Source organism: Hypomesus transpacificus, unplaced genomic scaffold, assembly GCF_021917145.1.
Source record: "Hypomesus transpacificus isolate Combined female unplaced genomic scaffold, fHypTra1 scaffold_105, whole genome shotgun sequence".
In the NCBI taxonomy this organism is placed as follows: Eukaryota; Metazoa; Chordata; class Actinopteri; order Osmeriformes; family Osmeridae; genus Hypomesus; species Hypomesus transpacificus.
This window is the reverse complement of record NW_025813697.1, coordinates 24,337-30,771: the sequence shown is the minus strand read 5'-3', so window position 1 is coordinate 30,771 and position 6,435 is coordinate 24,337.

Here is a 6,435-nt window from a genome sequence, read left to right as displayed (position 1 = left end):
TACAACATGTTACCGTGTGCAAAGGCAACTTCATATCTCCAAAAATGATTGATATAAAGCAAATTGAACTTATCGCTAACGCTAAAATAATGCTTTACACATCAGCCAGTCAAAAACTGATACTCTGATTCAATCACAAGTTCATATGAAGACTCTTGAGAATGTTTATAACACAAATCTGTGAAAAAGTTGACTGTAAGATCAAAGGTCGATTTTTGGTGAATATTTGAAACATGCTTGCTTGGCTAATTTCTAGCCAAATTTCCAATGAATGTCTCCCCTCCTCCTGCCCGCGCGTGCTCCACATCCTCACACACTCAGCCTTAACTTACACACGCGCGGGCTTGGCAAGACGCACACGCAACATTTCAGGAGAGTGTGGGCTGACCAAGCCCCCACTCATTCCTTGGTTTCTAGCCAAGGCCTTGTGGATCTTGTAATCTTGGATCTCTTAACAAAAGCTGATCTTTTTAGTATTGCATTTCCGATTTTGTATGCAATGGTAAAAAGTTATACAAATCCTGAAACATTGATATATAAATGTATTTATATATATATAAATCTTTATTTCAGACGCCAAGTTCCACATAAAATAACAGACATAGAGCTATAAAAAAGAGAGTAAAACGAAAACATAAAACATAGATAATACAGTGCATAAAAAGTATGAAGACTTTTGTGCCAATGTAGTCTTAAGTTCCAAGTAATCGATAGCAGCTCTTTAGAGGGTTGACCAGGGCCTCTACTATTCAGTTCTCAGACTTGTCCAGTCGACACATGAAACCATACATCAGTTGTCTCAGGAGTGCCTTACAGGTTGGTACGTGCTTAGACAGAAACAACTGACCAGCACTATGCCACCTAGGCACATTAAGTAGCAATCTAAAAGCATCATTGAAACCATACATCAGTTGTCTCAGGATTGCCTTACAGGTTGGTACGTGCTTAGACACAAACAACTGACTAGCACTATGCCACCTTGGCACATTAAGTAGCAATCTAAAAGCATCATTGTAGGCTACTTTCAGTATCTGTATACTCCTTTACCTGTACATAGACCACAAATGAGCAGTGTACAATGGTGTTATGTAGGTTCTAAACAGGGAACATTTAACTGAATCTGAGCACATAGAAAACGTCCTTAATAACATACTGGCCTGAGAATATATTTGACAGCGCTGTTGATACATATCGTTGTCATCTGTCCAATCATCAGAAATGACATGGCAGATATTTTATTTCCTCACAAACACCAAGGGGACTGCCAGATAAATAAAAGGTAGGGAAGGTTAATTTCCTGTCCTGCTCACTTCTGACTATCATTATGTGGCTTTTCTTTGCATTATATTTTATATCATGATCTAAGCCATACTGAGAGCACACCCATAGCATCTGTTGCAACAGGCTGAGTGGAACCAGATAATCTGCGTACATCAGATGATTGACAATAGATTCACCAACAAGACAGCCTGTATTTGTCTTATTCAGTTGGCTTGATAAGTCGTCCATATCCATATTAAACAAAAAGGGAAATCAAATTCCTCCTTGTCGAACTCCGTTACCAACATGGAAAGCAGCTGATACAACATTGTCCCATTTAACATGAAAAGTTTGATTGGCATACCAGAACACCAAAATCCTCACAAGAGGTTTAGGGACACCTCTCGCTATTAGCTTCATAAACAGTTTTTCATGACAAATTCGATCGAAGGCTTTGTAAGCATCAATAAAGCATAAAAATACAGATGAATTAAGACTTGTGTACCTGAGACAATCTCCTTCAGAGCATAGATACAGAGATCAGTACCATGTTTTCTTTTAAAACCAAACTGATTTTCTGCAGTCAGAATATACATTTCCAATTTCAATCAAATAATTCTCTCAAACACTTTAGACAAGATACTGGCCAATGCAATGGGTCGATAGTTGTGTAGCCCGGGTGGTAAACATTTCTGTTGAAACAATTTGATGAGAACTGCATATTGTTCATGTTTTACTGAATACAGCATTTGGAAATGTATATCTGTTGTTTAAAAAACGCATGTTAAAATGTACCGGTTACAAATATGAAGAGAGTAAGATGAATGTTTTGTGAATCTATGTTGTTGCTTTAATTTTGATTATGATGTTAAGCCAATCCGGTTTGAGGTCAAAGGGCAGGGTAACACGGGAAGTTGGGGTAGATGAGGTTGGAGTAGAAAAAGACAGAGCGAGCGGAGGAGTTGGAGGGAGAAGAAAATTGTAGCGTACGGTAAAATACCAAGAGTGAAGATTTTATATTATCATTAGTGGTGTTATGTTTATATTGTTGGGTGAATATCTCAACCAACAACAATAACCCAGAAAGAGGAGTTTGGCTGTTGGCGGTTTTGGATTAAGCACGGGCTTTGCCGCCAGACTAGCGACAGCGAGTGCCAGGTTGGAGCCGGTGGAGGTCGGGATTGTCGTCGTCCTCAGTCTTCTTCCTGAGTTGGTTCGTCTCGTAAATCCACGAGAGTATTTGGTCGGTCTCTCCTTCACCTGCTGCCGCCCTTCTGCCGCAGTGCGTGTGCTACCGCACTGCTGATCCGAGGTACCAGCTCCTTGTTATTTTGTGCCATCCTGGCGAAACAGCCATTTTGTTTACGGCTACAACGCACACGAGCTACACTCAGGCCTGCACCGTAGAACTGTACTGAATTAAGGTATTCGTGTAGTTAGCATTGCCGGCTAGTTTGTATTGTGTGTCCATGTGCATTACGATGTCATGTAAATGTTGAACCAATAACTGAAGAACTGATTTTTTGTCTGAAGTAAATCTTTCCTGTTTTTGTTTAACAGTTGGTTGTATTGTTTTTTTCATATGTTAAATTGGTTTAAGTTAGTAACAATTACTAACGAACTCAGGTTAGCCACCTCTCATTACAAATCCACCAAACTAGAGAGGCGCTACAGTTGTCTATGCTGTTCAGTTTACCAGCCTTATCTTTAACAACAGGCACTAACAGTACTGACATAATAGAGTTCGGTAGAACACCATGAACCATAATTCCAGTGAGACACATGGCTAGAAATGGACTGAGTCTATAACTGGCATTTTTTAGATGCTCTGCAGAAATGGAATCCATACCACAAGCTTTGTTGTTGTCTAGCATGTGGATGGCATCATAAATATCTACTGATCTAACTATCAAGTCTGCAGAGATACCTTTATATTGATTATCAATTCTCACTGTGTTACTTTGAACACAATTAAATAGTTTACTGTAGTGCTCATGCCATAGATCAGCAATCTTCTCTGGACAACTAACCCCTTTGATATCAGAAGGGAGGGGAGTTCTGTTATTATTTATGATCTTGACCTCCTTCCAGAAGTCAGTAAGATTGTTATTCTGCATCTTTCTGGCCAGCGAGTCTGCTCTCATTGTGTTTTCATTTCTCTTAATGAAACGAGTGCATATTTAAATCTAGCATTTGTGAGGTTTTTGTTATCAAGCAGCACTCTCTGTCTGGGTCTGCCTGCCTCTGACCAGACTCTAAAGGCTTCTCTAGCAGCAGCATGTTGCTCAGACACAAACTCATTCCAGACAGGCCGTGCGTTAGGGACCTTACTCTTGTGATTAATAAAAGGTTCACTGGAAGCATAAAGACATTTGACAATATCATCATACATGGCACAGAGCTTTTCAGCATTATGTTTATCCTTGCAGTTCATATCCGAGAATTAGTTAATAGAGAATATCTGTGCCGAACCTCTTTGGTCAATTTTGACCAGTCCAGTTTTTTTGGGGGGCCAGCAACAAGGGTACACTCTCAACATTTAGCAGCATAGCAACTGGTATGTGATCAGTGGTGGCCAGCCCATAACACATCTCTATACTTTCCAGTGAGTCATGAGCATCGGCTGTGGTTACAATATGGTCTAGCCAGGAAGTTGTGTGCCACGTTTCACTTATATAGGTAAAACTTGTATCAGGCAATAACGCTTTATATAATTAATTTAGTTTCATTACAGAACTGCTGCAGATGTTGTGCGAATAAACACTTATCTGACATGTCAGCATTAAAATCACCCATGACATAGACACAACATGAACTATTGTCCTCTATGAAGGACTGAATAAAAGCTAACCTGTTCTGAAATTCATCCTCATGGTCATAGGATTCATATGGTGTGTACACATTTACAATAGTAAATTTATTTTCATTGTGATTAAACTCCAACCCAATAGCCCAGTCAACGTTAAGCCACACCACCTTTACCGTTGGGTCATATTTTATGTTCCACAGTATAGCTACACCACCAGCTATCCTCCCACAAACCATTCTCATGCTGAGATCGGTAGTGGACTCTCCAGCACCATGAAAGTTCTTGTGTAGGGAGTTCAATTTGTCCAGATCTTGCTTGGTCATCCAGGTTTCTTGAAGGCAGACAATGTCACTCTCGTCCAGCAATGTGTCCACCACCAAACGTCTTGATCTATCAGCAGCAGTATGTCCTACTCGGAGGCCACGAGCGTTGTAGGATACAACCCGCATTAATGATCTACCACGGACCCATCAGGGCAGCTGGCCGGTGTGTCTGTCTCCCTGGTCTCTACATATAGGCCTACATTCATCCCAGCATCATGACTGAGCTGAAGCTCGGTACCCTGAGAGCGGGGGGTATTCTCTGGTCGAGCTTTTTTGAAAGTATAGACCAAGGGTAATTACCAAACCACAACTGTCCCACCATTACCCATATGTGGCGCTACATTCCACGCCCTAAAGCACAAAGGCTTTCTGGAATGGATAGGCTAACCAAGCCCCCTCCCTTCACTCCTTGAGTTGAAATAAAGGCCCTTGTGGATCCTGGTGGTATTATATTTCAGATTTGGTATCCCATTGGTAATTCTGCAGCATAGATTTTTCTATACAGTTCCAATTTGTCAAGAATATACATTTTTCAATGGTTCGCAATGTTTGGAGGAATCCGCCATTACTGCTTGCAGTTATATTTAGGATTCCTCCGTCAGGAGGAAACCTATTGTTATTGTTAGTTTTATTATTATTATTATTCTTGTTCCATGGAAGTCAATGGCAGCCCCTAGAACCCTTCGACAACTTTTTGTGAAATTTGGCACACTCATTAAAGACAGTTGATTCTATACCTACACCAAGTTTCATGTCTCCCATTAGACCACTCCAGCGCCACCAACGGGTCAAAGTTGGACTTGTGTTTACACACGCAACTTTTGAACCGTATGACCCATTTTCAAAAATGAGGTACCATTGGATTCCCTGGATCAAGCCGAGTTCAACGCACCCCATGGCGTCAATTTCCGGTTATATAGATTTTCCGCTATTTCCGGTTTTATCAAAAACCTTTGAAAGCCTACTCCTCCTACAATTTTTGTCATATCTTCTTCAAAGTTACCAGAGATGATCTTCAGACCAAGCCTCACAAAAGTTATCGAAAAGAATTTTGATCCTCGCAACCGTTTGTCCGGTACAGCCAATCAAATTCATCAGAAAAGCCGCCAAACAGGATGTGAAGTCATGTCTCAGCAAATCTTTGAGATATCAACACGAAACTTGGTATATCGATGGAAGACACTACAACATGTTACCGTGTGCAAAGGCAACTTCATATCTCCAAAAATGATTGATATAAAGCAAATTGAACTTATCGCTAACGCTAAAATAATGCTTTACACATCAGCCAGTCAAAAACTGATACTCTGATTCAATCACAAGTTCATATGAAGACTCTTGAGAATGTTTATAACACAAATCTGTGAAAAAGTTGACTGTAAGATCAAAGGTCGATTTTTGGTGAATATTTGAAACATGCTTGCTTGGCTAATTTCAAGCCAAATTTCCAATGAATGTCTCCCCTCCTCCTGCCCGCGCGTGCTCCACATCCTCACACACTCAGCCTTAACTTACACACGCGCGGGCTTGGCAAGACGCACACGCAACATTTCAGGAGAGTGTGGGCTGACCAAGCCCCCACTCATTCCTTACTGTCTAGCAAAGGCCTTGTGGATCTTGTAATCTTGGATCTCTTAACAAAAGCTGATCTTTTTAGTATTGCATTTCCGATTTTGTATGCAATGGTAAAAAGTTATACAAATCCTGAAACATTGATATATATATATATGTATTTATATATATATATATAAATCTTTATTTCAGACGCCAAGTTCCACATAAAATAACAGACATAGAGCTATAAAAAAGAGAGTAAAACAAAAACATAAAACATAGATAATACAGTGCATAAAAAGTATGAAGACTTTTGTGTCAATGTAGTCTTAAGTTCCAAGTAATCGATAGCAGCTCTTTAGAGGGTTGACCAGAGCCTCTACTATTTAGTTTTCAGACTTGTCCAGTCGACACATGAAACCATACATCAGTTGTCTGAAGAGTGCCTTACAGGTTTGTACGTGCTTAGACACAAACAACTGACTAGCA